The 26,806-nt window shown below is 43.3% G+C and overlaps 26 non-coding genes and 3 pseudogenes across 26 annotated transcripts; all 29 read left to right on the forward strand.

Annotated features, from left to right (window-relative positions):
* The first annotated feature begins 2,440 nt into the window (after positions 1 to 2,440).
* Positions 2,441 to 2,559, forward strand: LOC112699028 (5S ribosomal RNA). Its single transcript, XR_003152153.1, has one exon. It is a non-coding gene; the product is annotated as a 5S ribosomal RNA (ribosomal RNA).
* Positions 2,560 to 2,739: 180 nt separating this feature from the next.
* On the forward strand, positions 2,740 to 2,858 carry LOC112699501 (5S ribosomal RNA; annotated as a pseudogene).
* A 184-nt stretch (positions 2,859 to 3,042) lies between these two features.
* Positions 3,043 to 3,161, forward strand: LOC112699410 (5S ribosomal RNA). Its single transcript, XR_003152478.1, has one exon. It is a non-coding gene; the product is annotated as a 5S ribosomal RNA (ribosomal RNA).
* Positions 3,162 to 3,344: 183 nt separating this feature from the next.
* LOC112699086 (5S ribosomal RNA) lies at positions 3,345 to 3,463 on the forward strand. The gene has a single exon (XR_003152208.1). It is a non-coding gene; the product is annotated as a 5S ribosomal RNA (ribosomal RNA).
* Positions 3,464 to 3,646: 183 nt separating this feature from the next.
* On the forward strand, positions 3,647 to 3,765 carry LOC112699241 (5S ribosomal RNA). Its single transcript, XR_003152352.1, has one exon. It is a non-coding gene; the product is annotated as a 5S ribosomal RNA (ribosomal RNA).
* Positions 3,766 to 3,947: 182 nt separating this feature from the next.
* On the forward strand, positions 3,948 to 4,066 carry LOC112699223 (5S ribosomal RNA). Its single transcript, XR_003152335.1, has one exon. It is a non-coding gene; the product is annotated as a 5S ribosomal RNA (ribosomal RNA).
* Positions 4,067 to 4,248: 182 nt separating this feature from the next.
* Positions 4,249 to 4,367, forward strand: LOC112698825 (5S ribosomal RNA). The gene has a single exon (XR_003151960.1). It is a non-coding gene; the product is annotated as a 5S ribosomal RNA (ribosomal RNA).
* A 182-nt stretch (positions 4,368 to 4,549) lies between these two features.
* Positions 4,550 to 4,668, forward strand: LOC112699047 (5S ribosomal RNA). Its single transcript, XR_003152171.1, has one exon. It is a non-coding gene; the product is annotated as a 5S ribosomal RNA (ribosomal RNA).
* Positions 4,669 to 4,851: 183 nt separating this feature from the next.
* On the forward strand, positions 4,852 to 4,970 carry LOC112699117 (5S ribosomal RNA). Its single transcript, XR_003152237.1, has one exon. It is a non-coding gene; the product is annotated as a 5S ribosomal RNA (ribosomal RNA).
* Positions 4,971 to 5,153: 183 nt separating this feature from the next.
* Positions 5,154 to 5,272, forward strand: LOC112699335 (5S ribosomal RNA). Its single transcript, XR_003152417.1, has one exon. It is a non-coding gene; the product is annotated as a 5S ribosomal RNA (ribosomal RNA).
* Positions 5,273 to 5,464: 192 nt separating this feature from the next.
* LOC112699127 (5S ribosomal RNA) lies at positions 5,465 to 5,583 on the forward strand. Its single transcript, XR_003152246.1, has one exon. It is a non-coding gene; the product is annotated as a 5S ribosomal RNA (ribosomal RNA).
* Positions 5,584 to 5,766: 183 nt separating this feature from the next.
* Positions 5,767 to 5,885, forward strand: LOC112699142 (5S ribosomal RNA). Its single transcript, XR_003152260.1, has one exon. It is a non-coding gene; the product is annotated as a 5S ribosomal RNA (ribosomal RNA).
* A 184-nt stretch (positions 5,886 to 6,069) lies between these two features.
* LOC112699361 (5S ribosomal RNA) lies at positions 6,070 to 6,188 on the forward strand. The gene has a single exon (XR_003152437.1). It is a non-coding gene; the product is annotated as a 5S ribosomal RNA (ribosomal RNA).
* A 181-nt stretch (positions 6,189 to 6,369) lies between these two features.
* LOC112699161 (5S ribosomal RNA) lies at positions 6,370 to 6,488 on the forward strand. The gene has a single exon (XR_003152278.1). It is a non-coding gene; the product is annotated as a 5S ribosomal RNA (ribosomal RNA).
* Positions 6,489 to 6,669: 181 nt separating this feature from the next.
* LOC112699129 (5S ribosomal RNA) lies at positions 6,670 to 6,788 on the forward strand. The gene has a single exon (XR_003152248.1). It is a non-coding gene; the product is annotated as a 5S ribosomal RNA (ribosomal RNA).
* A 183-nt stretch (positions 6,789 to 6,971) lies between these two features.
* On the forward strand, positions 6,972 to 7,090 carry LOC112699002 (5S ribosomal RNA). Its single transcript, XR_003152128.1, has one exon. It is a non-coding gene; the product is annotated as a 5S ribosomal RNA (ribosomal RNA).
* A 183-nt stretch (positions 7,091 to 7,273) lies between these two features.
* Positions 7,274 to 7,392, forward strand: LOC112699064 (5S ribosomal RNA). Its single transcript, XR_003152187.1, has one exon. It is a non-coding gene; the product is annotated as a 5S ribosomal RNA (ribosomal RNA).
* Positions 7,393 to 7,584: 192 nt separating this feature from the next.
* On the forward strand, positions 7,585 to 7,703 carry LOC112699452 (5S ribosomal RNA; annotated as a pseudogene).
* A 445-nt stretch (positions 7,704 to 8,148) lies between these two features.
* On the forward strand, positions 8,149 to 8,267 carry LOC112699209 (5S ribosomal RNA). The gene has a single exon (XR_003152322.1). It is a non-coding gene; the product is annotated as a 5S ribosomal RNA (ribosomal RNA).
* Positions 8,268 to 8,449: 182 nt separating this feature from the next.
* On the forward strand, positions 8,450 to 8,568 carry LOC112699104 (5S ribosomal RNA). The gene has a single exon (XR_003152225.1). It is a non-coding gene; the product is annotated as a 5S ribosomal RNA (ribosomal RNA).
* Positions 8,569 to 8,758: 190 nt separating this feature from the next.
* On the forward strand, positions 8,759 to 8,877 carry LOC112699523 (5S ribosomal RNA; annotated as a pseudogene).
* A 15,708-nt stretch (positions 8,878 to 24,585) lies between these two features.
* LOC112698763 (5S ribosomal RNA) lies at positions 24,586 to 24,704 on the forward strand. Its single transcript, XR_003151902.1, has one exon. It is a non-coding gene; the product is annotated as a 5S ribosomal RNA (ribosomal RNA).
* Positions 24,705 to 24,883: 179 nt separating this feature from the next.
* Positions 24,884 to 25,002, forward strand: LOC112698798 (5S ribosomal RNA). The gene has a single exon (XR_003151935.1). It is a non-coding gene; the product is annotated as a 5S ribosomal RNA (ribosomal RNA).
* A 186-nt stretch (positions 25,003 to 25,188) lies between these two features.
* On the forward strand, positions 25,189 to 25,307 carry LOC112699146 (5S ribosomal RNA). Its single transcript, XR_003152264.1, has one exon. It is a non-coding gene; the product is annotated as a 5S ribosomal RNA (ribosomal RNA).
* Positions 25,308 to 25,489: 182 nt separating this feature from the next.
* On the forward strand, positions 25,490 to 25,608 carry LOC112699084 (5S ribosomal RNA). The gene has a single exon (XR_003152206.1). It is a non-coding gene; the product is annotated as a 5S ribosomal RNA (ribosomal RNA).
* Positions 25,609 to 25,790: 182 nt separating this feature from the next.
* Positions 25,791 to 25,909, forward strand: LOC112699108 (5S ribosomal RNA). The gene has a single exon (XR_003152229.1). It is a non-coding gene; the product is annotated as a 5S ribosomal RNA (ribosomal RNA).
* A 143-nt stretch (positions 25,910 to 26,052) lies between these two features.
* On the forward strand, positions 26,053 to 26,171 carry LOC112699287 (5S ribosomal RNA). Its single transcript, XR_003152370.1, has one exon. It is a non-coding gene; the product is annotated as a 5S ribosomal RNA (ribosomal RNA).
* A 182-nt stretch (positions 26,172 to 26,353) lies between these two features.
* Positions 26,354 to 26,472, forward strand: LOC112699049 (5S ribosomal RNA). The gene has a single exon (XR_003152173.1). It is a non-coding gene; the product is annotated as a 5S ribosomal RNA (ribosomal RNA).
* Positions 26,473 to 26,661: 189 nt separating this feature from the next.
* LOC112699377 (5S ribosomal RNA) lies at positions 26,662 to 26,780 on the forward strand. Its single transcript, XR_003152451.1, has one exon. It is a non-coding gene; the product is annotated as a 5S ribosomal RNA (ribosomal RNA).
* The last annotated feature ends 26 nt before the right edge of the window (positions 26,781 to 26,806 follow it).

Here is a 26,806-nt window from a genome sequence, read left to right on the forward strand (position 1 = left end):
AACTAAGACAGAAAGTAAATTACTCAAACAGAAAATTAAATCAAAAAAACAAAAATGCTCAATCTAGTGATCTCCTAATTTAATCATTGTTGATGCACAATCAATCCCCGGCAACGGCGCCATAAACTTGATGCAGGTGGAAACTGTCTCTCAACAAATTTCCTTCGGCAAGTTTACCGAATTTGTCGTCAAGTAAAAACTCACAATAGAGTGAGGTCGAATCCCACAGGGATTGATTGATCAAGCAACTTTAATTAGAAGAATGTTCTAGTTGAGCGAATTCAGAATTTGGGTTGAGATTTGCAGAAAATAAAATGGCGGGAATGTAAATAGAAGAAAAAGTAAATGCTAGAATTAAAGGGCTGAAAGTAAATGACTGAAAGTAAATTGTAGAATTGTAAATGGGAATGGGGTGTTTGCTCATGAAAGTAAACGCAGAAATTAAAGAGAATGGGTGCGATCAGAATTGGGGAGTTCATTGGGCGCAGGAGATGTTGCAATTCTCCGGATCAAGTTCATTTTCATCTCTTCCTCAATCAATGCACTCATTGATCTCCTTGGCAATCTTAATTGATTGAATTACAATTTCTTGCAATTCAATCTCTCAAATCTTGATCAATAGCCAATTCCTTGGTCAATTGCTCATGAGAAGAGATGAAGTGTGGTCACTGATTATACCACATGCATTTCCCAAATCAAGTATTGAGAGGATTATAGTCACATATCCATCCAAACCCAATTTGGTCCAGCATTAGAAAGCATTTCTAGCTTGATCTCTTCATTCCTCTTTCAAGGCTCAGAAGAGATCCAAGTTTGAATAGCTTCTTTTCCAAGATAACTACCCAATGGGATGAAGATCGAAAGCTTTCAAGTAAAATCAAGAGAAAAGATAGAAGAACAATAATGAAAACTAGTATTGATCCATCAACTTACAACAGAGCTCCCTAACCCAATGAAAGAGGTTTAGTTGTTCATAGCTCTAGAAAATGAAAACAAAGATGGAGAATACATCATGGAACTAGAAGAGTAGAGTAAAATACAGAGAGTAGTGCTATTTTCCAACTTCCAGAACTCCCTAAATAATTCAAAGCTACTCCTATATATACTACTCTTCTCAGCTTCTAGTTGGCTCTTCAAGTCTTGGGCCTTTGGATCTTGAGTTTGAAGCAGTTCTCTTCTTCATTTGGGCTTGGTTTTACTTGCAGAGAGAAAATGTGAAGTGGGCAGAGAATTTAGCTCAGGACGTTAGGGGTGTTAACGTTTTAGTGAAAGTATGAGTTCGAGAACGTTAGTGACACTCAACATTGTCACTAACGTTCCAATGTACCCCTTTGCCTCACGTTAGAGCCCACATTAACTAGGTTAACGTGGCTTCTAACGTGGCCTTGCCAACCTTCGAGAACGTTAGTGACACTCAACATTGTCACTAACGTTCCAATGTGCCCCAATGTCTCACGTTAGAGTCCACGTTAACTAGGTTAACATGGCTTCTAACGTTGCCATTCTTAGCCATCCCCAACGTTAGTGACAATGTTGAGTGTCACTAACGTTGGCTTATCTTTCACTCATCAACGTTAGCATTCCACGTTAACTAAGTTAACGTGGAAGTTAACGTGGCTCCTTGGGGTTTTGTGGTTGCTTCCAACGTTAGTGACAATGTTGGGTGTCACTAACGTTGTCGACCACCCTTGCCTCTTACGTTAGCTCCCACGTTAACCAAGTTAACGTGGGAGTTACGTGGTACATTGCACCTTAGGCCAACGTTAGTGACAATGTTGAGTGTTACTAACGTTGGCTTCCTTCCCCCTTTTAACGTTAGAGGCCACGTTAACTAAGTTAATGTGGACTCTAACGTGGCCACTTATGATTATTGGCCAACGTTAGTGATAATGTTAAGTGTCACTAACGTTGGCTCAAAGTCCCTTCTTCACGTTAGAATTCACGTTAACTTAGTTAACGTGACTCTTAACGTGGGCAATGATGGCTTCGAGAGCGTTATTGGCAATCACTTTTCTAATTAACTTTGCAAGTTACCTCCCATTCCACGTTAGTGGTAACGTTAATTAGATTATCGTGACTGCTAAGTGGTTCTTCCTTGCTTCCTTTGGTCCTGAAATCAAGCAATAGAGTGCATCAAAGTTCTAGTCCAAGTCATGGGTAATGCAACATACAATTTGTTATTAAACTCATGCAACATCCTCAAGAAATCATGTAAAATTCAGAATGTATGCTTGAATCAAGGTGTAAGTGAATATCTACCCAAAAGTAGCTTATTTCCTAAGGAAATGCATGAAACTACCTTAAAAATAGTAAAGAAAAGGTCAGTGAAACTGGCCAAGATACCCTGGCATCAGCAGCTAAGGTACCCGCAAGGCTTCGCGGATAGTGTTACGCTCTCTCGTGCCGAATGGTTAAGAAAATTGTGTGTGCGAACTATAATAGGTGCGATTATACCAGCACTAATGCACCGGATCCCATCAGAACTCTGTAGTTAAGCATGCTTGGGCGAGAGTAGTACTAGGATGGGTGACCTCGTGGGAAGTCCTCGTGTTGCTCCTTTTTTTTTTACATCGTGCCAACCCTCGTTCTTTAAAAGACGATATCCCGAGTAGGACACCTAAGGGCGAGCCGCAATGGCCTCATCCTCGGCAGGCAGCTAAGGTACCCGCAAGGCTTCGTGGATAGTATTACGCTCTCTCACGCCGCATGGTTAAGAAAATTGTGTGTGAGAACTATAATAGGTGCGATAATACCAGCACTAATGCACTAGATCTCATCAGAACTCCACATTTTTGCGTGCTTGGGCGAGAGTAGTAATTGGATCGGTGACCTCCTGGGAAGTCCTCGTGTTGCACCTCTTTTTTTTTTTACGTCGTGCCGACCCTCGTTCTTTAATTGACGCTATCTCGAGTAGGACACCTAAGGGGTGAGCCGCAATGGCCTCATCCTCGGCAAGTAGCTAAGGTTCACGCAAGGCTTCGCGGAAAGTGTTACGCTCTCTCGCGCCGCGTGGTTAATAAAATTGTGTGTGCGAACTATAATATGTGCGATCATACAAGCCCTAATGCACCGGATCCCATCAGAACTCTGTAGTTAAGCATGCTTGGGCGAGAGTAGTACTAGGATGGCTGACCTCTTGGGAAGTCCTCGTGTTGCTCCTCTTTTTTTTTTTACGTCGTGCCGACCCTCGTTCTTTAAGTGACGCTATCCCGAGTAGGACACCTAAGGGTGAGCCACAATGGCCTCATCCTCGGCAGGCACCTACGGTACCCGCAAGGCTTCGCGGATAGTGTTACGCTCTCTCGCGCTGCATGGTTAAGAAAATTGTGTATGCGAACTATAATAGGTGCGATCATACCAGCACTAATACACCGGATCCCATCAGAACTCCGCAGTTAAGCGTGCTTGGGCGAGAGTAGTACTAGAATGGGTGACCTCTTGGGAAGTCATCCTGTTGCACCTCTTTTTTTTTTTACGTCGTGCCGACCCTCGTTCTTTAAATGACGCTATCCCGAGTAGGACACCTAAGGGTGAGCCACAATGGCCTCATCCTCGGCAGGCAGCTAAGGTACTCGCAAGGCTTTGCAGATAGTGTTACGCTCTCTCGCGCCGCATGGTTAAGAAAATTGTGTGTGCGAACTATAATAGGTGCGATCATACCAGCACTAATGCATCGGATCCCATCAGAACTATGTAGTTAAGCATGCTTGGGCGAGGGTAGTACTAGGATGGGTGACCTCTTGGGAAGTCCTCGTGTTGCTCCTCATTTTTTTTTACGTCGTGCCGACCGTCGTTCTTTAAATGACGCTATCCCGAGTAGGACATCTAAGGGCGACCCGCAATGGCCTCATCCTCGGCATGCACCTACGGTTTCCGCAAGGCTTCGCGGATAATGTTACGCTCTCTCGCGCCGCATGGTTAAAAAAATTGTGTGTGCGAACTATAATAGGTGCGATCATACCAGCACTAATGCACCGGATCCCATCAGAACTCCGTAGTTCAGCATGCTTGGGCGAGAGTAGTACTTGGATGGGTGACCTCCTGGGAAGTCATCGTGTAGCACCTCTTTTTTTTTTCCGTCGTGCCGACCTTCGTTCTTTAATTGACGCTATCCTGAGTAGGACACCTAAGGGCGAGCCGCAATGGCCTCATCCTCGGCAGGCAACTAAGGTACCCACAAGGCTTCGCGGATAGTGTTATGCTCTCTCGCGCCGCATGGTTAAAAAAATTGTGTGTGCGAACTATAATAGGTGCGATCATACCAGCACTAATGCACCGGATCCCATCAGAACTCCGCAGTTCAGCGTGCTTGGGCGAGAGTGGTACTAGGATGGGTGACCTCCTGGGAAGTCCTCGTGTTGCACCTCCTTTTTTTTTACGTCATGCTGACCTTCGTTCTTTAATTCACGCTATCCTGAGTAGGACACCTAAGGGCGAGCCGCAATGGCCTCATCCTCGGCAGGCAGCTAAGGTACCCACAAGGCTTCGCGGATAGTATTACGCTTTCTCGTGCCGCATGGTTAAGAAAATTATGTGTGCGAACTATAATAGGTGCGATCATACCAGCACTAATGCACCGGATCCCATCAGAACTCTGTAGTTAAGCATGCTTGGGCGAGAGTGGTACTAGGATGGGTGACCTCCTGGGAAGTCCTCGTGTTGCACCGTCTTTTTTTTTTAAGTCATGCCGACCCTCGTTCTTTAATTGACGCTATCCTGAGTGGGATACCTAAGTGCGAGCCGCAATGGCCTCATCCTCGGCAGGCACCTATGGTACCCGCAAGGCTTCACGGATAGTGTTACGCTCTCTTGTGCCGCATGGTTAAGAAACTTTTGTGTGTGAACTATAATAGGTGCGAGCATACCGGCACTAATGCACCGGATCCCATCAGAACTCTGTAGTTAAGCGTGCTTGGGCGAGAGTAGTACTAGGATGTGTGACCTCCTGGGAAGTCCTCGTGTTGCAACTCTTTTTTTTTTTTACGTCATGACGACCCTCGTTCTTTAAATGACGCTATCCCGAGTAGGACACCGAGGGGTGAGCCGCAATGGCCTCATCCTCGGCAGAACCTACGGTACCCGCAAGGCTTCGCGGATAGTGTTACGCTCTCTCGCACCACATGGTTAAGAAAATTGTGCGTGCGAACTATAGTAGGTGCGATCATACCAGCTCTAATGCACCAGATCCCATCAGAACTCCGGAGTTCAGCGTGCTTGGGCGAGAGTAGTACTAGGATGGGTGACCTCCGGGGAAGAACTCTTGTTGCACCTCTTTTTTTTCTTCTTTTTTTTACGTCGTGCAGACCCTTGTTCTTTAAATGACTCTATCCCGAGTAAGACACCGAAGGGCGAGCCGCAATGACCTCATCCTCGGCAGGCACCTACGGTACCCGCAAGGCTTCGTGGATAGTGTTACGCTCCCTCGCGCCGCATGGTTAAGAAAATTGTGTGTGCGAACTATAATATGTGCGATCATACCAGCACTAATGCACCGGATCCCATCAGAACTCCGCAGTTAAGCGTGCTTGGGCGAGAGTAGTACTAGGATCGGTGACCTCTTTGGAAGTCCTCGTGTTGCAACTCTTTCTTTTTTTACATCGGGCCGACCCTCGTTCTTTAATTGACGCTATCCCAAGTAGGACACCTAAGGGCGAGCCGGAATGGCCGCAGCCTCGGCAAGCACCTTAGGTACCCGCAAGGCTTCGCGGATAGTGTTACACTCTCTCGCGCCGCATGGTTAAGAAAATTGTGTGTGCGAACTATAATAGGTGCCATCATACCAGTACTAATGCACCGGATCCCATCAGAACTCCATAGTTAAGCGTGCTTGGGCGAGAGTAGTACTAGGATGGGTGACCTCCAGGGAAGTCCTAGTGTTGCACCTCTTTTTTTTTTTTACGTCGTGCCGACCCTCGTTCTTTAAATGACGCTATCCCGAGTAGGACACCTAAGGGCGAGCCGGAATGGCCTCATCCTCAACAGGCACCTACGGTACCTGTAAGGCTTCGCGGATAGTGTTACGCTCTCTCGCGCCGCATCGTTAAGAAAATTTCATGTGCGAACTATAATAGGTGCGATCATACCAGCACTGATGCACCGGATCCCATCAAAAGTCCGCAGTTAAGTGTGTTTGGGCGAGAGTAGTACTAGGATGTGTGACCTCCTGGGAAGTCCTCGTGTTGCAACTCTTTTTTTTTACGTCGTGCCGACCCTCGTTCTTTAAATGACGCTATCCCGAGTAGGACACCTAAGGGCGAGCCGCATTGGCCTCATCCTCGGCAGGCACCTACGGTACCCGCAAGGCTTCGCGGATAGTGTTACACTCTCTCGCACCGCATGGTTAAGAAAATTGTGTGTGCGAACTATAATAGGTGCGATCATACCAGCACTAATGCACCGCATCCCATCAGAACTTCGCAGTTAAGCGTGCTTGGGCGAGAGTAGTACTAGGATGTGTGACCTCCTGGGAAATCCTCGTGTTGCAACTCTTTTTTTTTACGTCGTGTCGACCTTCGTTCTTTAAATGACGCTGTCCCGAGTAGGACACCTAAGGTCGAGCCGCAATGGCCTCATCCTCGGCAGGCACTTAGGGTACCCACATGGTTTCGCGGATGGTGTTACGCTATCTCGCGCCGCATGGTGAAGAAAATTGTGTGTACGAACTATAATAGGTGCGATCATACCAGTACTAATGCACCAAATCCCATCAGAACTCCATAGTTAAGCGTGCTTGGGCGAGAGTAGTACTAGGATGGGTGACCTCCAGGGAAGTCCTCGTGTTGCACCTCTTTTTTTTTTTACGTCGTGCCGACCCTCGTTCTTTAAATGACACTATCCCGAGTGGGACACCTAAGAGCGAGCCGCAATAGCCTCATCCTCGGCAAGCACCTACGGTACCCGCAAGGCTTCGCGGATAGTGTTACGCTCTCTCGCGCCGCATGGTTAAGAAAATTGTGTGTGCAAACTATAACAGGTGCGATCATACCAGAACTAATGCACCGGATCCCATCAGAACTCCGCAGTTAAGCATGCTTGGGCGAGAGTAGTACTAGGATGGGTGACCTCTTGGGAAGTCCTCGTGTTGCCCCTCTTTTTTTTTATACGTCGTGCCGACCATCGTTCTTTAAATGACGCTATCCCGAGTAGGACACCTACGGGCAAGCCGCAATGGCCTCATCCTCGGCAGGCACCTACGGTACCCGCAAGGCTTCGCGGATAGTGTTACCCTCTCTCGCGCCGCATGGTTAAGAAAATTGTGTGTGCGAACTATAATAGGTGCGATCATACCAGCATTAATGCACCGGATCCAATAAGAACTCCGAAGTTAAGCATTCTTGGGCGAGAGTAGTACTAGGATGGGTGACCTCATGGGAAGTCCTCGTGTTGTACCTCTTTTTTTTTCCTTTTTTTTTACGTCGTGCCGACCCTCATTCTTTAAATGACGCTATCTCGAGTAGGACACCTAAGGGCGAGACAGAATGGCCTCATCCTCGGCAGGCACCTACGGTACCTGCAAGGCTTCGCGGATAGTGTTACGCTCTCTCGCGCCGCATGGTTAAGAAAATTTTGTGTGCGAACTATAATAGGTGCGATCATACCAGCACTAATGCACCGGATCCCAGCAGAACTCTGCAGTTATGCACTCTTGGGCGAGAGTAGTACTAGGATGGGTGACCGCCTGGGAATTCCTTGTGTTGCACGTCTTTTTTTTTACGTCGTGCCGATCCTCGTTCTTTAAATGACGCTATCCTGAGTAGGACACCAAAGGGCGAGCCGCAATGGCCTCATCCTCGGTAGGCACCTACGGTACCCGCATGGCTTCGCGGATAGTATTACGCTATCTCGCGCCCTGGTTAAGAAAATTTTGTGTGTGAACTATAATAGGTGCGATCATACCAGCACGTGCTTGGGCGAGAGAGTACTAGGATGGGTGACCTCCAGGGAAGTCTTCGTGTTGCACCTCTTTTTTTTTTTTTACTTCGTGCCGACCATCGTTCTTTAAATGACGCAATCCCGAGTAGGACACCTAAGGGCGAGCCGCAATGGCCTCATCCTCGCCAGGCACCAACGGTACCCGCAAGGCTTCGCGGATAGTGTTACGCTCTCTCGCGCCGCATGGTTAAGAAAATTGTGTGTGCGAACCATAATAGGTGCGATCATACCAGCACTAATGCATCGGATCCCATCAGAACTCCGCAGTTCAGCGTGCTTAGGCGAGAGTAGTATTAGGATGGGTGACCTCCTAGGAAGTCCTCGTGTTGCACCTCTTTTTTTTTTTTACCTCGTGCCGACCCTCGTTCTTTAAATGACGATATCTCGAGTAGGACACCTAAGGGTGAGCCGCAATGGCCTCATCCTCGGCAGGCATGTACGATACCCACATGGCTTTGCGGATAGTGTTACGCTATCTCGCGCCTTGGTTAAGAAAATTGTGTGTGCGAACTATAATAGGTGCGATCATACCAGCACTAATGCACCGGATCCCATCAGAACTCTGCAATTAAGCATGCTTGGACGAGAGTAGTACTAGGTTGGGTGACCTCCTGGGAAGTCCTCGTGTTGCACCTCTTTTTTTTCTTTTTTTTTACGTCGTGCCGACCCTCGTTCTTTAAATGATGCTATCCCGAGTAGGACACCTAAGGGCGAGCCGGAATGGCCTCATCCTCGGCAGGCACCTACGGTACCTGCAAGGCTTCGCGGATAGTGTTACGCTCTCTCGCGCCGCATGGTTAAGAAACTTTTGTGTGCGAACTATAATAGGTGCGATCATACCAGCACTAATGCTTCGGATCCCATCAGAACTCCACAGTTAAGCGTGCTTGGACGAGAGTAGTACTAGGATAGGTGACCTCCTGGGAAGTCCTTGGTGTGTGGAAAACGATCCAACACAAAACTCACTGGCAAGTGTACCGGGTCGCATCAAGTAATAAAACTCACGGGAGTGAGGTCGATCCCACAGGGATTGAAGGATTGAGCAATTTTAGTTTATTGGTTGATTTAGTCAAGCGAATCAAGTATTGGTTGAGTGATTTTGTAGCCAACAGTAAGTAAATAGAAGGAAATGTAAAGGGAAAGGGATGGATTGCAGAAATTAAAGACAACTGAAAGTAAAAGATGCTTAATCATAAAGAACAAGAAATTAAATGACTGAAACTTAAAGTGCAAGAAATGTAAATTGCAGTAACTTAAAGTGCAAGAAATATAAATTGCTTGAATAGAAAAAGGGGGTTGGGGATTGGGAATTCAGAATTTCAGCAAGGGAAAGTGAATTGCAACAAGTAATAAAGCAGAAGATGAATTGGGAGTAAATAGAATTCAAACAGGAAATGAAATTAAATTGCAGCAGGGGTTCACAGAAGAACCAAAAAGGAAAATGGGATCTCAGGACTCAAGAGACTAGATAGCAAAGTTTAGATCTCAATTGCCTTCCCAGATCCAAGTTCACAAAGCAATTAACCAGAATTTAAAGAAGAAGCAGTAAAGGAAATGAAATTGAACTCAATTATGCAGAAGAGGAATTAAAGAGATTTTGAATGGAGATTGAGATAGAATTTCCTCAATTCTTCACACCCAAAACTCAAACAAGAAAAGTAAAAATGTTCAAGCAAGAACGAGGAAGAATAGAGATCAATTCTCCTCCCCAATTCTCTGAAATTTAGTGAAGTCTCCAAGAGAAAGTTCAAAAGTTCAAAAATAAAAGTAAAGATTCAAAGCTCAAAAGAAAGGTCCTAATTACATCAAACTATCTCCTATTTATACCCTTTCTATTCTTGGATCTTGGGATTTGGATGGGCTTTTGATTTGGTGAAGAAATTAGTTAAATTGGATTTTTAATCCAATTTTTAGCCCAAGAAAAGTTGCTTCCAGGAGGCTGCCCTGCCCTTGTGGAGGGCAGGGCAGAAAATGATGCGTGCGGCCTTGTGCGTGTGTGTTGGGTGCGTGTGGTGCTGCAGGATGCTGCTGATGCCAAGGCATCTTAGGCTAGTTTCACTAGCATTTTCTGTTAGTTTTAGTTGTTTTATGCACTTTCTTGAGCTTAAAGTAACCAAGAATGGTTAAATGAATAACAAAGCAATGAACCATCCAAACAGTATGATTTTGATGCAAATTCCATGAGTTTTTAGTTATATTACTTGAATGCTATGCATGGAAGAATTCTCATGAAATTTTGCAAGACTTTGATGCAGTTGTTTGGATGATTTCAGGGAAGAAGAGGCTAGGCAAGGAAGCAACAAAATCAATAAAGGAAGCTTGAATATCACATGTGGAGTTTAAGTTCCAGTTTAAGCTTAAACTAGAACTTAAACTACCAAGCCATATAATGCTGGGAAGTGGCGTTTAAGCTCCAGTTTAAGCTTAAACTGGAGCTTAAACGCCAAAATTGTGAAGGCTGAGAAGAGCTGAAACTGGCGTTTAACCTCCAGTTTAACCTTAAACTGGAAGTTAAACGCCAGAAATGAGAAATGCACCAGGGAGCATTCCCACGTTTAAGCTCCAGTTTAACCTTAAACTGGAGCTTAAACGTGTTCGACTATTTTTCTACTCCAGGGTTTGCTTTCTCATTTCCACGTTTAAGCTCCAGTTTAACCTTAAACTGGAGCTTAAACATGTTCGACTATTTTTCTACTCCAGGGTTTGCTTTCTCATTTCCACGTTTAAGCTCCAGTTTAAGGTTAAACTGGAGCTTAAACGTGTTTGACATTTCACCCTCCAGGAAGCATTTCCACGTTTAAGCTCCAGTTTAACCTTAAACTGGAGCTTAAACGTGTTCGACCCAATTTCTCCTCCAGGGTTGCTTTCTTCATTTCCACGTTTAAGCTTCAGTTTAACCTTAAACTGAAGCTTAAACGTGTTCGACATTTCACACTCCGTGTTTGCTTTCTTCCATTTCCACGTTTAAGCTTCAGTTTAACCTTAAACTGAAGCTTAAACTGCAACTTAAACGCCACTTTTTGAGAGGGTTTCTGGGCCAAAGATATTGCAGTTTAAGTTAGCATTTGAGCACAAACATTGACTTAAACATAATCTGGTATGAAACCCAATTGAATATCATGGTTTATGGGATTGGGCCTGAAGAATTGATGAGTCTGGAATTTCAATTTGTTGAGTCATGTGTCATTACTTGTTTATCACTAAGTTTGCTCAATGAATGTTACAGAATTGGATCAGCAGCCTCATCAGGATTATGGATCATAAACCCAAAGCAAAAGGAAATCAAGGAAAGGCCTCAAAGCCCAAGAAACACAACAGAAGCTCAATTTAGAAAGTGTATAAATAGGATAGAATTTAAGTTAGAAAGGACTTTTACTTTTGATCATTTTGCTAGTTTTCATACGTTTTGTAATTGAATTCAGAGCTATGACTCACTAAACCCCTTTCATTGGGTTAGGGAGCTCTATTGTAATTCAATGAATCAATAATAGTTTTTATCTTCTTCTTCAATCTTTTCTCTTGAATTTTTGTTAGAAAGCTTTTCGATCTAATTCCATTGGTTAGTTGTCTTGGGAAAGAAACTATCCATAATTGGAATCCTTCGGAACCTTGGGAAAGGAATGGAGGATTCATGCTAGAGAAGCTTTCTCACAGTGAATTGGATTGGGGTTTGGATGGATATTGTGACATGTAATCCTACCAAATTGTGGTTCATAAAACTGTGTGGTATAATCAGTGATCAAGCATCATCTCTTCTTATGAACATTTAAACCAAGGGATTGGGAATTTGTTTGTTTTTAGAGAGAATTAGTGAGCCAAGGGATTGGGATCCAATCATATAAGATTGCCAAGCAAAATTCAATGAATGCATTGGTTGAGGAAGGGATAAAAATGTTTTGATTCGGAGATCTCAATATCTCCTGAAACCCAATGAATTCCCCATTTCTGATCTACACTTTCTCTTTACATTCTGCAATTAAATTCATGCAATCACCCCGATCCCTTTTTAATTTCAGCAATTTAGCTTCTCGCTCTTTAATTCATGCAATTTAAGATTCCGCAATTCTCATCTAAATCTTGATTCCGCTCAACTAGAACACACTTCTAATCCGAATTGCTCACTCAACCAATCCTTGTGGGATTCGACCTCACTCTATTGTGAGTTTTTACTTGACGATAACCGGTGCACTTGCCGGAAGGAATTTTTGCCGATTGTACAATTTCCTAAAATCGTAGTTATCAGCTGCCCTGCCCTTGTGGTGGGCAGGGCAGAAATTTTTGGTGCGCCAAATTCCGCCCGTGCGTGCGTGCTGTTGCTGCCGAAGCTCCCTTGGTGCGCCATTCTGGTGCGCTGGTTGTGCACCACAAAATGCTGCCCTGCCCTTGCAGAGGGCAGGGCAATGTTTCCAACATTGAAGCTCCGCGTTCAAAACTCGGGCAATGCACACGCTACCTTTTTTCTTGGTTTTCTTGGCACCAAAATAAGGCTTAGTTCCTTGCTTCCTCATGGTGCCGTGTTTGATCCTTGTGGCAAGCATTGGTGAGCTTTTTCTTTGAATTTATTCCTTTGATGAGCCCGATATTGCTCTTGAGGAGGGCAGGGCGGAGTTTTTGCTCTCCTTGATCCATGGCACCAATTTGTGCTCCGCCGTTGAGAAGGGCAGGGCAGTGTTGCTTCTCAAGCTTGTTTCCTTATGTTGCCCTCCTAGAGGGCAGTGTGCCCTTGTGGAGGGCAATGTTTGCTTCCTCCCTTCCATGCGTCACACTCTTTTCTCCTTGGGCCACGCTTTCTTAAGCCACGCTTCCTCTTTTCTTCTTTTCTTCACCTACAATAAACCAAAACAACCACTCAAAGTATCACTAAATTCACAAGGCTTATAAATCAATTAAAAATCAATTAAATTTAGCTTAAACCTCATGAGTTAGTATCAATTTAATGGTAGTTGCTTGATTTAAAGAAGTTATGCATTTTCATTCCAAATCACTTACTTAGGATGCAAGAAAGTGCATACAGACTAATAAAACAAGTGAAATTAGCTTGAAAAATGGGTATATGATGACTTGTCATCACAACACCAAACTTAAATCTTGCTTGTCCCCAAGCAAGCATCAAAACTAAGAGAAAATGAAATGAACAAGAAAAGAAAACATATCCTTATTAGGCATATAGCAGAACTTGATTCATGGAGTTTTTATGCAGACAATGATAACTCAATTATTTTTGCTGTTACATACTATACATTTTTCCTTAAAGGCTTACTAAACTTGCTGTTATAAGATTTACTCTTTACTTGCTCCCTTGCTAACTTTTCTTTTCTTATTTTGCTTAACAAGCTTATTATTCTTTGAAGGCTTGGTGTCAAATGCTGTAGTAGCCTTTGGCTTTAATTTTACTCAACATCTCTCCACCACAGACACATGGCTCACTATTTCCTCCTAGGATCAATGATGCCCAGCATCTCTTTGGATAACTAAATGTTCTATATCTAGGTTGCTCTTTATTGTGGACTTTCAATTGGCCATCCCAAATCAGTTGATCTAAGTGACCGGGTTTTGAAATACCCCTCAGAATTTACTTATCCAAGCATATCTTAGTACAAGAACACCACAGGCATGTGTCCTAGGGTCCAAGCTATTGGTGTCCAGCCTTTATTCTTTGTTTTTCTTGCCACATTGGCTTTTTCTTCTTCCTTTTCTTTATTTTTGTTCTCAAGGGCTTTTTCTTTACTGATAGGAACCTTTATAACAGCAAGCTAGCTCACACTTCAATGAAAATGATATTATGCAGCAATTATTTTATGAGTTAGGCATTTAATCAGACACATATACCACCATTAATTTCCATTCTACTTAAGCAACATTGGATATTTACTTTCCAATTCAAACAATTCTCTTTTATTCAAGCAAATGGGAAACAAAACAAAATTTAAAGCTAAGTGATGAATGACAAGCATTATGCAGATTATCATACTTAATCAAACAACTTCACTTGCAACTAGATGAACACTTTAGCAGGATATATAATGGTTTCCATGTTCAAAACAATTCACAGCAACAAGGATTAAGTTTAGATACAACCTTTGAAGTTGCAGCCCTTTGATTCTTCCTTCTGCTGTGTTTTCTTTGAGTTAAGATGCACAATATCTTCAATTGTTGACTCATGTCCTGCATAATTCTCAAAGTTGCTTGCTTCTCAAGCCCTTAATTACATGGTTAGTATGCATAAATTGAATGTGGCTCCTGAATTTATTTTGGTGTGGGAACACCAAACTTAATTGTTTGCCACAGTCTCTGATGCAACAAGTTAACCATATGTGAAACCTTGTGTCCTTGCTAAAGGTTATGGAATTAAAACTAGAAAGCAGTTAAACAGTTGAATAATTTGTTTGGTTGCTTGGAGCTAGCATTATGCAAGAGGTGAAAATGTGTTTTTAAATGAGATTTTTGGTGGAACACCAAACTTATAATCTTTCATTCTCCCTGAAATTGTTTTGGTGTGCAACACCAAACTTAGCTCCTTGCAGTACATACCAATTATTCAACCTTTTTATTGAAAAAGCTATGAAACGAAAACTACCTCAGGTTGGGTTGCCTCCCAACAAGCGCTTCTTTATTGTCACTAGCTTGACATTCCTCTGTTTTTACTTCAAGAAGGATTTAGGTTCTGAACTTCTTTTTCCTTGTTCCATTGTCCTCCTAGGTATGGCTTTGCTCTGTGACCATTTGCTGTGAATCGACTCTTTGTTGCTTCATCTAGCAATTCAATACTCCCATAAGGAAAGACCTTAGTTACCAAATATGGACCAGTCCACTTAGACTTAAGCTTGCCAGGGAATATCTTGAGTCGTGAGTTGTACAAGAGTACTTGTTGTCCAGGTTTGAATTCTTTCTTCAAAATCTTCCTGTCATGCCACTTCTTGGCTTTTTCCTTGTATATCTTGGTATTTTCATAGGCTTCTAGCCTAAATTCATCTAGCTCATTTAGCTGCAACAACCTTTTCTCCCCTGCTGCTTCAGAATCAAGGTTTAGAAGTTTAGTAGCCCAAAAGGCTTTATGTTCAAGCTCTACAGGGAGATGACAAGATTTGCCATATAATAGCTGAAAGGGGGACTTCCCAATGGGAGTTTTGAAAGCTGTCCTGTACGCCCAGAGTGCATCTTCCAACTTCCTAGCCCAATCCTTTCTTGTGCTACCTACTGTTTTCTCTAGGATTTTCTTCAATTCTCTGTTTGCTAATTCAGCCTGCCCATTAGTCTGAGGGTGATATGGTGTGGCTACTTTATGAATAACTCCATATTTATGAAGAAGTTTCTCCATTTGTTTGTTACAAAAATGACCACCACCATCACTGATAAGACCCTTGGGTACTCCATATCTAGTGAAAATGTGTTTCTTGAGGAGTTGAAGGACAATTTGTGCATCACAGGTAGTTGTGGCTATGGCTTCCACCCACTTTGAAACATACTCCACTGCTCTCAAGATATATCTGAAAGAGTAGGAAGGGGGGAAGGGTCCCATGAAATCAATGCCCCATAGATCAAATAATTCTAATTCCAAAATGAAATTCTGCGGCATCTCATTCCTTCTTGTCAATCCTCCTGCTCTCTGGCATTCATTACATTGGTGGACAAACTCTCTGGCATCTTTGAAGATAGTCGGCCAATAAAAACCACTTTGCAATATCTTTGCAGCTGTCTTTTCTGGACCAAAATGTCCACCATAAGCTGAGCCATGGAAATGCCACAATATATCTCTTATTTCACTCTCAGGGACACATCTCCTAATTATTCCATCAGAACATCTTTTGAACAGATACGGTTCATCCCACAAAAACTTTCTCACCTCATTGATTAGCTTCTTCACTTGTTGCTTAGTGAATTCTTGAGGTATCTTCCTCCCCACTTTGTAGTTTGCTATATCAGTGAACCACGGTATTTGTTGGATCAGCAGAAGATGTTCATCTGGGAAGCTTTCATTCACAGGTTGTTAGGCTTCTTGAATTGTTTCTTGTGGCAACCTTGACAAATGGTCAGCAACTCGGTTCTCAGTACCTTTCCTGTCCCTTACCTCAATGTCAAACTCCTGTAGAAGTAGTATCCACCTGATAAGTCTTGGTTTAGCATCCTGCTTTGACATCAAATACTTGAGGGCAGCATGGTCAGTATAAACCACAATTTTAGATCCTATCAAGTATGATCTAAACTTATCAAACGCATAAACTATAGCTAACAATTCCTTCTCTGTTGTGGTGTAATTTTTTTTAGCCTCATTCAACACCTTACTTGCATAATATATGACATGATGCAAGTTTCCCCTTTTTTGTCCAAGCACAGCACCAATTGCAATATCACTCGCATCACACATGAGTTCAAAGGGTAATTCCCAATCCGGGGGTGTGATAATTGGTGCTGTTGTGAGTTTATGTTTTAAAGTTTCAAAAGCGTGCTGGCAGTTTTCATCAAAAACAAAAGGATTATCAATCATTAATAGATTACTCAAAGGTTTAGCTATTTTAGAAAAATCCTTGATAAACCTTCTATAAAATCCTGCATGTCCCAAGAAACTTCTAACAGATTTCACATTAGTTGGTGGGGGAAGCTTCTCTATAATTTCCACCTTTGCCTTGTCGACCTCTATCCCTTTTCTTGAAACTTTGTGACCAAGAACAATCCCCTTAGGCACCATGAAATGGCACTTTTCCCAGTTTAAAACCAAATTAGTTTCTTGGCACCATTTCAAAACAAGAGTTAGATGTTTCAGGCAAGTATTGAAATTGTCACCAAAAACAGAAAAGTCGTCCATGAAAACCTCTAAAAACTTTTCGACCATATCTGAAAAAATGGAGAGCATACACCTTTGAAAAGTGGCTGGGGCATTGCATAGTCCAAATGGCATTCTTCTATAAGCAAAAACTCCAAACGGACATGTGAATGAAGTCTTTTCTTGGTCCTTTGGATCTACCACTATCTGATTATACCCAGAATAGCCATCCAGGAAGCAATAGTAAGCATGGCCGGCTAATCTTTCAAGCATCTGATCAATGAAAGGAAGTGGGAAATGATCTTTGCGTGTGGCATCATTCAGCCTCCTATAATCAATACACATCCTCCATCCTGTCACAGTTCTTATTGGAATGAGTTCATTCTTCTCATTAACAATGACTGTCATTCCTCCCTTCTTTGGTACCACTTGGACTGGGCTTATCCATGGACTATCAGAGATAGGATATATTATCCCTGCTTTCCACAATTTCATTACTTCCTTCTGGACAACTTCCTTCATTGCAGGATTTAACCTTCTCTGAGGTTGAACTACTGCTTTGAAATTATCCTCCAAGAGAATTTTATGCATACATACTACTGGGCTAATGCCTTTCAGATCATCGATGGTCCATCCTAAAACGTCCTTGTGAGCTCTGAGTACATCAAGAAGCTCTCCTTCTTCCTTTTTTGTCAGGGATGAATTGATGATCACTGGGAAACTTTCTGATGTGCCTAGGAATGCATATTTGAGATGAGTAGGTAATGGCTTCAGTTCTTGTTTATGCACCTCTTTCTTCTTGCTTGGGTTCACCTCCTTGTCAATAGATATCTCAGCTACGTGTTCCTCTACTGTCTCTTGATTAATTTCTTCTTCTTGCTCATGCTGACTAGTGTCTAATATTTCTTCCACCAGGCTTTCTATCATATCCACTCTCAGGTAATCTTCTTGCTCAGGAAGGTGTTGCATTGACTTGAAAACATTTATGATCATTTGCTCATTGTGTACTCTAAAGATCATTTCTCCTTTTTCCACATCTATAATGGCTCTTGCAGTTGCTAGAAATGGTCTTCACAAGATGATTGAATTGTTTCCTTCCTCGTCGGTGTCCAAGATCACAAAATCCGTAGGAAAGATAAACTTCCCAACCTTCACTAACAGATTTTCCACAATTCCATTGGGTGTCTTGATTGATCTGTCGGCCATGACTAGTGACATCCTGGTGGGTTTGAGTTCTTCTATAGCAAGCTTCCTCATCATGGACAGGGGCATTAAGTTGATGCTAGCTCCAAGATCACAGAGAGCTTTGTCCAAGGTTAAATCGCCTATGGTGCATGATACTACAAAACTCCCTGGATCCTTAAACTTTGGTGGGATTCCTTTTTGTAACACAGCGCTACATTCTTCACTGAGCATTACCGTCTCCTTCTCATTCCAGTCTCTTTTCTTGTTGATGAGTTCCTTTAAGAACTTGGCATACAGAGGCATTTGCTCCAATGCTTCAGCCAAAGGTATGTTGATTTCCAGCTTCTTGAAAGTCTCTAGGAATTTAGAAAAGTGTTGGTCCTTAGTCTCTTTGTGGAATCTTTGGGGATAAGGCAGTGGAGGTGTCAAGCTTTTCTCCACTTGATGTTGTCTTGGATTTGGTTCTTCCATGATCTGCTTTCCCTTCTTCAGATTTCGTGGTCTATCTTCTTTTTCTTGAGGTTGATTTTGAGAGGGATTGTTTGCTGTTGCATCTTCATCATTGGCTGCCTCTTTCTCATGTTGTTTCTTGTCACTTTCCTTGGGTTTCTTAGTGGCTTCTTCATCTTTCAGCAGGATTTTTCCACTCCTTAACTGTATTGCCTTGCACTCCTCTTTTGGATTAGGAATGGTGTCACTTGGTAGTGAGCTTGATGGTTTTTCAACAGAAATTTGCTTGGAGATTTGCCCAATCTGCCTCTCTAGGTTCTTCATGGAAGCTTCTTGGTTCTTTGTTGTCAATTCTTGGTTCTTCATCATCTTTTCCATGAGCATCTCTAGATTAGTGATCCTCTGAGAGTCTTGTGAGATTGGTTGGTTTTGGGGTGTTGATGGATGATGATAGGTGTTTTGGTTAGTTGGGTGGTTATTGGGTGGATAATGGTTAGAGTTGGGATAAGTATTTTGTGGTTTTCTGTACGTGTTTTGGTTAGTGTTTGGCTGGTTGTTGTGGTTTGTGTTTTTCCAATTTTTTTGAGTTGAGTTCCTTTGCCATGGCTGCCGAATTTGATTGTGGTTGTCTCCCCATCTGAGGTTGGGATGGTTCTTCCAAGAAGGATTGTAAGTATCTCCATAGACTTCATTTGTTCCAGGATTTTGGTTGTGCAGGTATTGGACTTGCTCTTGCTGTTGCTCCTCTTGAATTTCTTCATTTTGCCCCCAAGTAGTTGATGGTTGACTTGTGGCACTCACTGATGCAACTTGCAAGCCATCAATTCTTTTGGCCATTTGCTCAAATTGTTGCTGAATTTGCTGCTGCATCATTTTGTTTTGAGCTAAGATTGAATCCACTCCTTCCAACTCCATTACTCCTTTCCTTTGTGATGGTTGGCGTTGCCTTTGGTGAGCAAAGAAATATTGGTTATTAGCCACCATATCAATGAGATTTTGAGCTTTCTGTATAGTTTTCATGAGTTGTAATGAGCCCCCAGCTGAATGATCAAGTGCTTCTTGAGCCTTCAAAGTAAGTCCCTCATAGAAGTTCTGCAGCTTGTCCCACTCAGTGAACATCTCTAGTGGACATTTCCTCAGTAGTGCCTTATACCTTTCCCATGCTTCATATAGATTTTCAGCCTCCAGTTGAGTGAATGTCTACACCTCAGTCTTCAATCTTATGATCCTTTGAGGGGGATAAAATTTGGCAAGAAACTTGCTCACCAAGTCATCCCAAGTGTTGATGCTCTCCTTTGGAAATGTTTCTAGCCATTGAGTGGCTTTGTCTCTGAGAGAGAATGGAAAGAGCAATAACTTGTAGTTGTCAGGAGGCACACCATTGGTTTTGACAGTATCACAAATCCTCAAGAAGGTAGATAAGTGTTGATTTGGGTCCTCCAATAGCCCTTGATGTGTGAAAAACGATCCAACACAAAACTCACTGGCAAGTGTACCGGGTCGCATCAAGTAATAATAACTCACATGAGTGAGGTCGATCCCACAGGGATTGAAGGATTGAGCAATTTTAGTTTAGTGGTTGATTTAGTCAAGCGAATCAAGTTTTGGTTGAGTGGGTTGTATTTAACAGAATATAAATTGCTTGGAATGTAAGGGAGAAGGGAAATTGCAGTAAATTAAAGAACAAGAAAGTAAACTTGCAGAATCTTAAAGAACAAGAAATTAAATGACTGAAACTTAAAGTGTAAGAAATGTAAATTGCAGTAACTTAAATGGCAAGGAATGTAAATTGCTTGAATGTAAAAGGGATTTGAGGACTGGGATTGCAGAATCTAAACAAAGAGAAAGTAAATTGCAACAATTAATAAAGTAGAAGATGAATTGGAATAAACTGAAATTCAAATAGAAAATGAAGTTAAAGTACAGCAGGGTTTACAGAAGAACCAAAAGTAAAATGGGATCTCAGGTCTCAAGAGACTAGAAAGCAAAGTCTAGATCTCAATTTGCCTTCCCAGATCCAAGTTCACAAAGCAATTGACAAGGAATTGAAGAAGAAGCAGTAAAGGGAATGTAAATGAGTTCAATTATGCAGAAGAGAAATTAAAGAGTTCTTGAGTGGAGATTGAGACAGAATTTCCTCAATTCGTAACACCCAAAACTCAAAACAAGGAAATTAAAAAGACCCAAGCAAGAATGAGGAAGAAGAGAGATCAATTCCCCTCCCCAATTCTCTGAAATCTCAGTGAAGACACCAAGAGAAGTTCCAAAGTGCAAAAGTAAAATTCCAAGCTCAAAAGAAAGTGCAAAATTCAAAAGCTAAGCAAAAGGTCTTAATTACATCAAACTAGCTCCTATTTATACACTTTCTATTCTTGGATTTTGGGATTTGGATGGGCTTTTGATTTGGTGAAGAAATGAATTAAAATGGATTTTGAATTAAATTTTCGGCCCACAAAATAGCTTCCAGGAGGCTGCCCTGCCCTTGTGGAGGGTAGGTTAGGATTTGATGCGTGTTGGTGCTTGCTTGGTGCGGCTTGGTGCGGCTTGGTGCAGTCTTGGTGCGCAAAACGCTGCCCTGCCCTCGCGGAGGGCAGGGCAGGAAAAACTGGTGCGCCAGAAATGTGCCACGATGCGTGCTTGGTGCTGCCAGATTCAAGCTGTGATGCGCCAGAATTGAGTCTTGGTGCACAAGATGCTGCCCTGCCCTCGCGGAGGGCAGGGCAGAAAAATATGGTGCTGCCAGGATCGAGTGTGGTGCGCGCTGATGCTGCCAGGGTAGTGATTTGGTGCGCCAGATTCACTTCTTGGTGCGCCAGAGTTGTGCACCAACAAAATGCTACCCTGCCCTCGTGGAGGGCAGGGCAGTGTTTCCAAAATGCAGTCCCGTGTTCGAATCCGAGCAGAGACACACGCTAAGTCATTTTCCTTGGTTTCTTGGCACAGTAGTGGACCTTAGTACCTAGCTTCCTCATGGTCCCGTGTCCAACTCTTGTGGCAAGCATTTGGAGACATTTTCCTTTGATTTTCTCCCTTGGTGAGCCTGATACTGCCCTTGTGGAGGGCAGGGCAACATTTTATTCCTCTTGATTCCAAGGCACAAAATTGTGCTCTGCCCTTGTAGTGGGCAGGGCAGAGTTGCCTTCTCTGCTTAGTTCCCTTATGTTGCCCTCCTAGAGGGCAGTGTGCCCTTGTGGAGGGCAATGCTTGCCCTTCCTCATGTTGTGCGCCACACTTCTTCTCTCTTTGACCACACTTTCTCTTCCTTGGGCCACACCTCCTTAGGCCACGCTTTTCCTTTTTTTCTTTTCTTCATCTACAATAAACCAAAACAACCACTCAAAGTATCACTAAATTCAAGAGGCTTATAAATCAATTAAAATTCAATTAAAATTAGCTTAAACCTCATGGATTAACATTAATTTCATGGTGGTTGCTTGATTTAAAGAAGTTATGCATTTTCACTCCAAATCACTTACTTAAGAAGCAAGAAAGTGCATAAAGACTAACAAAACAAATGAAATTAGCTTGAAAAATGGGTATATGATGACTTGTCATCAGCCCTCCTCCAAAAGAGCAGTTGTTTTGAACCAAAGTGATGAGTTGTGGCTTTAGTTCAAAGTTGTTTGCATTGATATTAGGAGTAAGAATGCTACTCCCACAGTGTTTAGCATTTGCAAATGTGTAGGAAGCCAGTACTCTTCTTTGTTGTGGGTTATTGTTGGCCCCTCCTCCTGGTTGATTGAGATTTGATGGATCTCCTTCCATTTCTTGGAATTCCTCCTCAGATTCTTCCTCTCCAATAACGTTCTTCCCTCTTTCAGCTCTTCTTATTCTTCGAAGAGTTCTTTGGTCAATTTCAAAGAGGATAGGGGAAGATCTTCCTGTACCTGACATACAAACACACAACAATAAACACACAGATCCAGAAAACCAGTGAAACTTCAATCTATTGCTAGAATGAAGTTTTAGTTAGTTTAAGCAAAAATTCAAACAGTTAGTGTGTTAGTCAAAAATTAAAGAAACAGAAAAGAAAAAGTGCTTGATCTAGACCTCCCCTTCACTTAATCATTGTCAATCTATTTCAATCCCCGGCAACGGCGCCAAAAACTTGATGTGTGGAAAACGATCCAACACAAAACTCACCGGCAAGTGTACCGGGTCGCATCAAGTAATAAAACTCACGGGAGTGAGGTCGATCCCACATGGATTGAAGGATTGAGCAATTTTAGTTTAGTGGTTGATTTAGTCAAGCGAATCAAGTATTGGTTGAGTGATTTTGTAGCCAACAGTAAGTAAATAGCAGGAAATGTAAAGGGAGAGGGATGGATTGCAGAAATTAAAGATAACTGAAAGTAAAAGATGCTGAATCTTAAAGAACAAGAAATTAAATGACTGAAACTTAAAGTGCAAGAAATGTAAATTGCAGTAACTTAAAGTGCAAGAAATATAAATTGCTTGAATAGAAAAAGGGGGTTGGGGATTGGGAATTCAGAATTTCAGCAAGGGAAAGTGAATTGCAACAAGTAATAAAGCAGAAAATGAATTGGGAGTAAATAGAATTTAAACAGGAAATGAAATTAAATTGCAGCAGGGGTTCACAGAAGAACCAAAAAGGAAAATGGGATCTCAGGACTCAAGAGACTAGATAGCAAAGTCTAGATCTCAATTGCCTTCCCAGATCCAAGTTCACAAAGCAATTAACCAGAATTTAAAGAAGAAGCAGTAAAGGAAATGAAATTGAACTCAATTATGCAGAAGAGGAATTAAAGAGATTTTGAATGGAGATTGAGACAGAATTTCCTCAATTCTTCACACCCAAAACTCAAACAAGAAAAGTAAAAATGTTCAAGCAAGAACGAGGAAGAAAAGAGATCAATTCTCCTCCCCAATTCTCTGAAATTTAGTGAAGTCTCCAAGAGAAAGTTCAAAAGTTCAAAAATAAAGGTAAAGATTCAAAGCTCAAAAGAAAGGTCCTAATTACATCAAACTATCTCCTATTTATACCCTTTCTATTCTTGGATCTTGGGATTTGGATGGGCTTTTGATTTGGTGAAGAAATTAGTTAAATTGGATTTTTAATCCAATTTTTAGCCCAAGAAAAGTTGCTTCCAGGAGGCTGCCCTGCCCTTGTGGAGGGCAGGGCAGAAAATGATGCGTGCGGCCTTGTGCGTGTGTGTTTGGTGCGTGTGGTGCTGCAGGATGCTGCCCTGCCCTTGTGGTGGGCAGGGCAGAAATTTTTGGTGCGCCAGATTCTGCCCGTGCGTGCGTGCTGTTGCTGCCGAAGCTCCCTTGGTGCGCCATTCTGGTGCGCTGGTTGTGCACCACAAAATGCTGCCCTGCCCTTGCGGAGGGCAGGGCAATGTTTCCAACATTGAAGCTCCACGTTCGAAACTCGGGCAATGCACACGCTACCTTTTTTCTTGGTTTTCTTGGCACCAAAATAAGGCTTAGTTCCTTGCTTCCTCATGGTGCCGTGTTCGATCCTTGTGGCAAGCATTGGTGAGCTTTTTCTTTGAATTTATTTCTTTGATGAGCCCGATATTGCTCTTGAGGAGGGCAGGGCGGAGTTTTTGCTCTCCTTGATCCATGGCACCAATTTGTGCTCCGCCCTTGAGGAGGATAGGGCAGTGTTGCTTCTCAAGCTTGTTTCCTTATGTTGCCCTCCTAGAGGGCAGTGTGCCCTTGTGGAGGGCAATGTTTGCTTCCTCCCTTCCATGCGCCACACTCTTTTCTCCTTGGGCCACGCTTTCTTAAGCCACGCTTCCTCTTTTCTTCTTTTCTTCACCTACAATAAACCAAAACAACCACTCAAAGTATCACTAAATTCACAAGGCTTATAAATCAATTAAAAATCAATTAAATTTAGCTTAAACCTCATGAGTTAGTATCAATTAAATGGTAGTTGCTTGATTTAAAGAAGTTATGCATTTTCATTCCAAATCACTTACTTAGGATGCAAGAAAGTGCATAAAGACTAATAAAACAAGTGAAATTAGATTGAAAAATGGGTATATGATGACTTGTCATCAGTCCTCGTGTTGCAACTATTCTTTTTTTTTTCGTGTTGCAACTCTTTTTTTCTTTTACATTGTGCAGATCCTCATTCTTTAAATAACGCTATCCCGAGTAGGACACCGATGGGCGAGCCACAATGGCCTCATCCTTGGCAGGCACCTACGGTACCCGCAAGGCTTCGTGGATAGTGTTGCGCTCTCTCGCACCGCATGGTTACGAAAATTGTGTGTGCGAACTATAATAGGTGCGATCATACCAGCACTAATGCACCGGATCCCGTCAGAACTCCGCAGTTCAGCGTGCTTGGGCGAGAGTAGTACTAGGATGGGTGACCTCCTGGGAATTCCTCGTGTTGCACCTCTTTTTTTTTTTACGTCGTGCCGACCCTCGTTCTTTAAATGACGATATCTCGAGTAGGACACCAAAGGGCATGCCGCAATGGCCTCATCCTCGGCAGGCACCTACGGTACCCGCATGGCTTTGCGGACAGTGTCACGCTATCTCGCCCTGGTTAAGAAAATTGTGTGTGCGAACTATAATAGGTGCGATCATACCAGCACTAATGCACTGGATCCCATCAGAACTCCGCAGTTAAGCGTGCTTGGGCGAGAGTGGTACTAGGATGGGTGACCTCCAGGGAAGTCCTCGTGTTGCACCTCTCTTTTTTTTTTTTACGTTGTGCTGACCCTCGTTTTTTAAATGACGCTATCCCGAGTAGGACACCTAAGGGCGAGCCGCAATGGCCTCATCCTCGGCAGGCACCATTGGTACTCGCAAGGCTTCACGGATAGTGTTACGCTCTCTCGCACCGCATGGTTAAGAAAATTGTGTGTGCGAACTATAATAGGTGCGATCACACCAGCACTAATGCATCGGATCACATCAGAACTCCGCAGTTCAGTGTGCTTGGGCGAGAGTAGTACTAGGATGGGTGACCTCTTGGGAAGTCCTCGTGTTGCACCTCTTTTTTTTTTACGTTGTACCGACCTTCGTTCTTTAAATGACGCTATCTCGAGTAGGACACCTAAGGGCGAGCCGCAATGGCCTCATCCTCGGCAGGCACCTACGGTACCCACAAGGCTTTGCGGATAGTGTTACGCTCTCTCGCGCCGCACGGTTAAGAAAATTGTGTGTGGAAACTATAATAGGTGCGATCATACCTGCACTAATGCACCGGATCCCATCAGAACTCCGCAGTTCAATGTGCTTGGGCGAGATTAGTACTAGGATGGGCGACCTTCTGGGAAGTCCTCGTGTTGCGCCTCTTTTTTTTTTATGTCGTGCCGACCCTCGTTCTTTAAATGACGCTATCCCGAGTAGGACACCTAAGGGCGAGCCGCAATGGCCTCATCCTCGGCAGGCACCTATGGTACCCGCAAGGCTTCGCGGATAGTGTTACGCTCTCTCGCGCCGCATGGTTAAGAAAATTGTGTGTGTGAACTGTAATAGATGCGATCATACCAGCACTAATCCACCGGATCCCATCAGAACTCCGCAGTTCGGCGTGCTTGGGCGAGAGTAGTACTAGGATGGGTGACCTCCTGGGAAGTCCTCGTGTTGCACCTCTTTTTTTTTTACGTCGTACCGACCCTCGTTCTTTAAATGACCTCATCCTCGGCAGGCACCTACGGTACCCACAAGGATTCTTGGATAGTGTTACACTCTCTCGCGCCGCATGGTTAAAAAAATTGTGTGCGAACTACTATAACAGTTGCGATCATACCAACACTAATGCACCGGATCCCATCAGAACTCCGCAGTTCAGCGTGCTTGGGCGAGAGTAGTACTAGGATGGGTGACCTCCTTGGAAGTCCTCATGTTGCACCTCTTTTTTTTTTAACGTCGTGCCGACCCTTGTTCTTTAAATGACGCTATCACGAGTCGGACACCTAAGGGCGAGCCGCAATGGCCTCATCCTCGCAGGCACCTACGGTACCCGGAAGCCTTCGCGGATAGTGTTACGTTCTCTCGCACCGCATGGTTAAGAAAATTGTGTGTGCGAACTATAATAGCTGCGATCATACCAGCACTAATGCACCGGATCCCATCAGAACTCTGCAGTTCAGCGTGCTTGGGCGAGAGTAGTACTAGGATGGGTAACCTCCTGGGAAGTCCTCGTGTTGCACCTCTTTTTATTATTTTTTTTACGTCGTGCCGACCCTCGTTCCTTAAATGACGCTATCACGAGTAGGACACCTAAGTGCGAGCTGCAATGGCCTCATCCTCGGCAGGCACCTACAGTACCCGCAAGGCTTCGCGGATAAGGTTACGCTCTCTCGCGCCGCATGGTTAAGAAACTTGTGTGTGCGAACTATAATAGGTGCGATCGCACCAGCACTAATGCACCGTATCCCATCAGAACTCCGCAGTTCAGCTTGCTTGGGCGAGAGTAGTACTAGGATGGGTGACCTCCTTGGAAGTCCTCGTGTTGCACCTCTTTTTTTTTTTACGTCGTACCGACCA

Source organism: Arachis hypogaea, chromosome 6 (genome assembly GCF_003086295.3).
Source record: "Arachis hypogaea cultivar Tifrunner chromosome 6, arahy.Tifrunner.gnm2.J5K5, whole genome shotgun sequence".
NCBI lineage: Eukaryota > Viridiplantae > Streptophyta > Magnoliopsida > Fabales > Fabaceae > Arachis > Arachis hypogaea.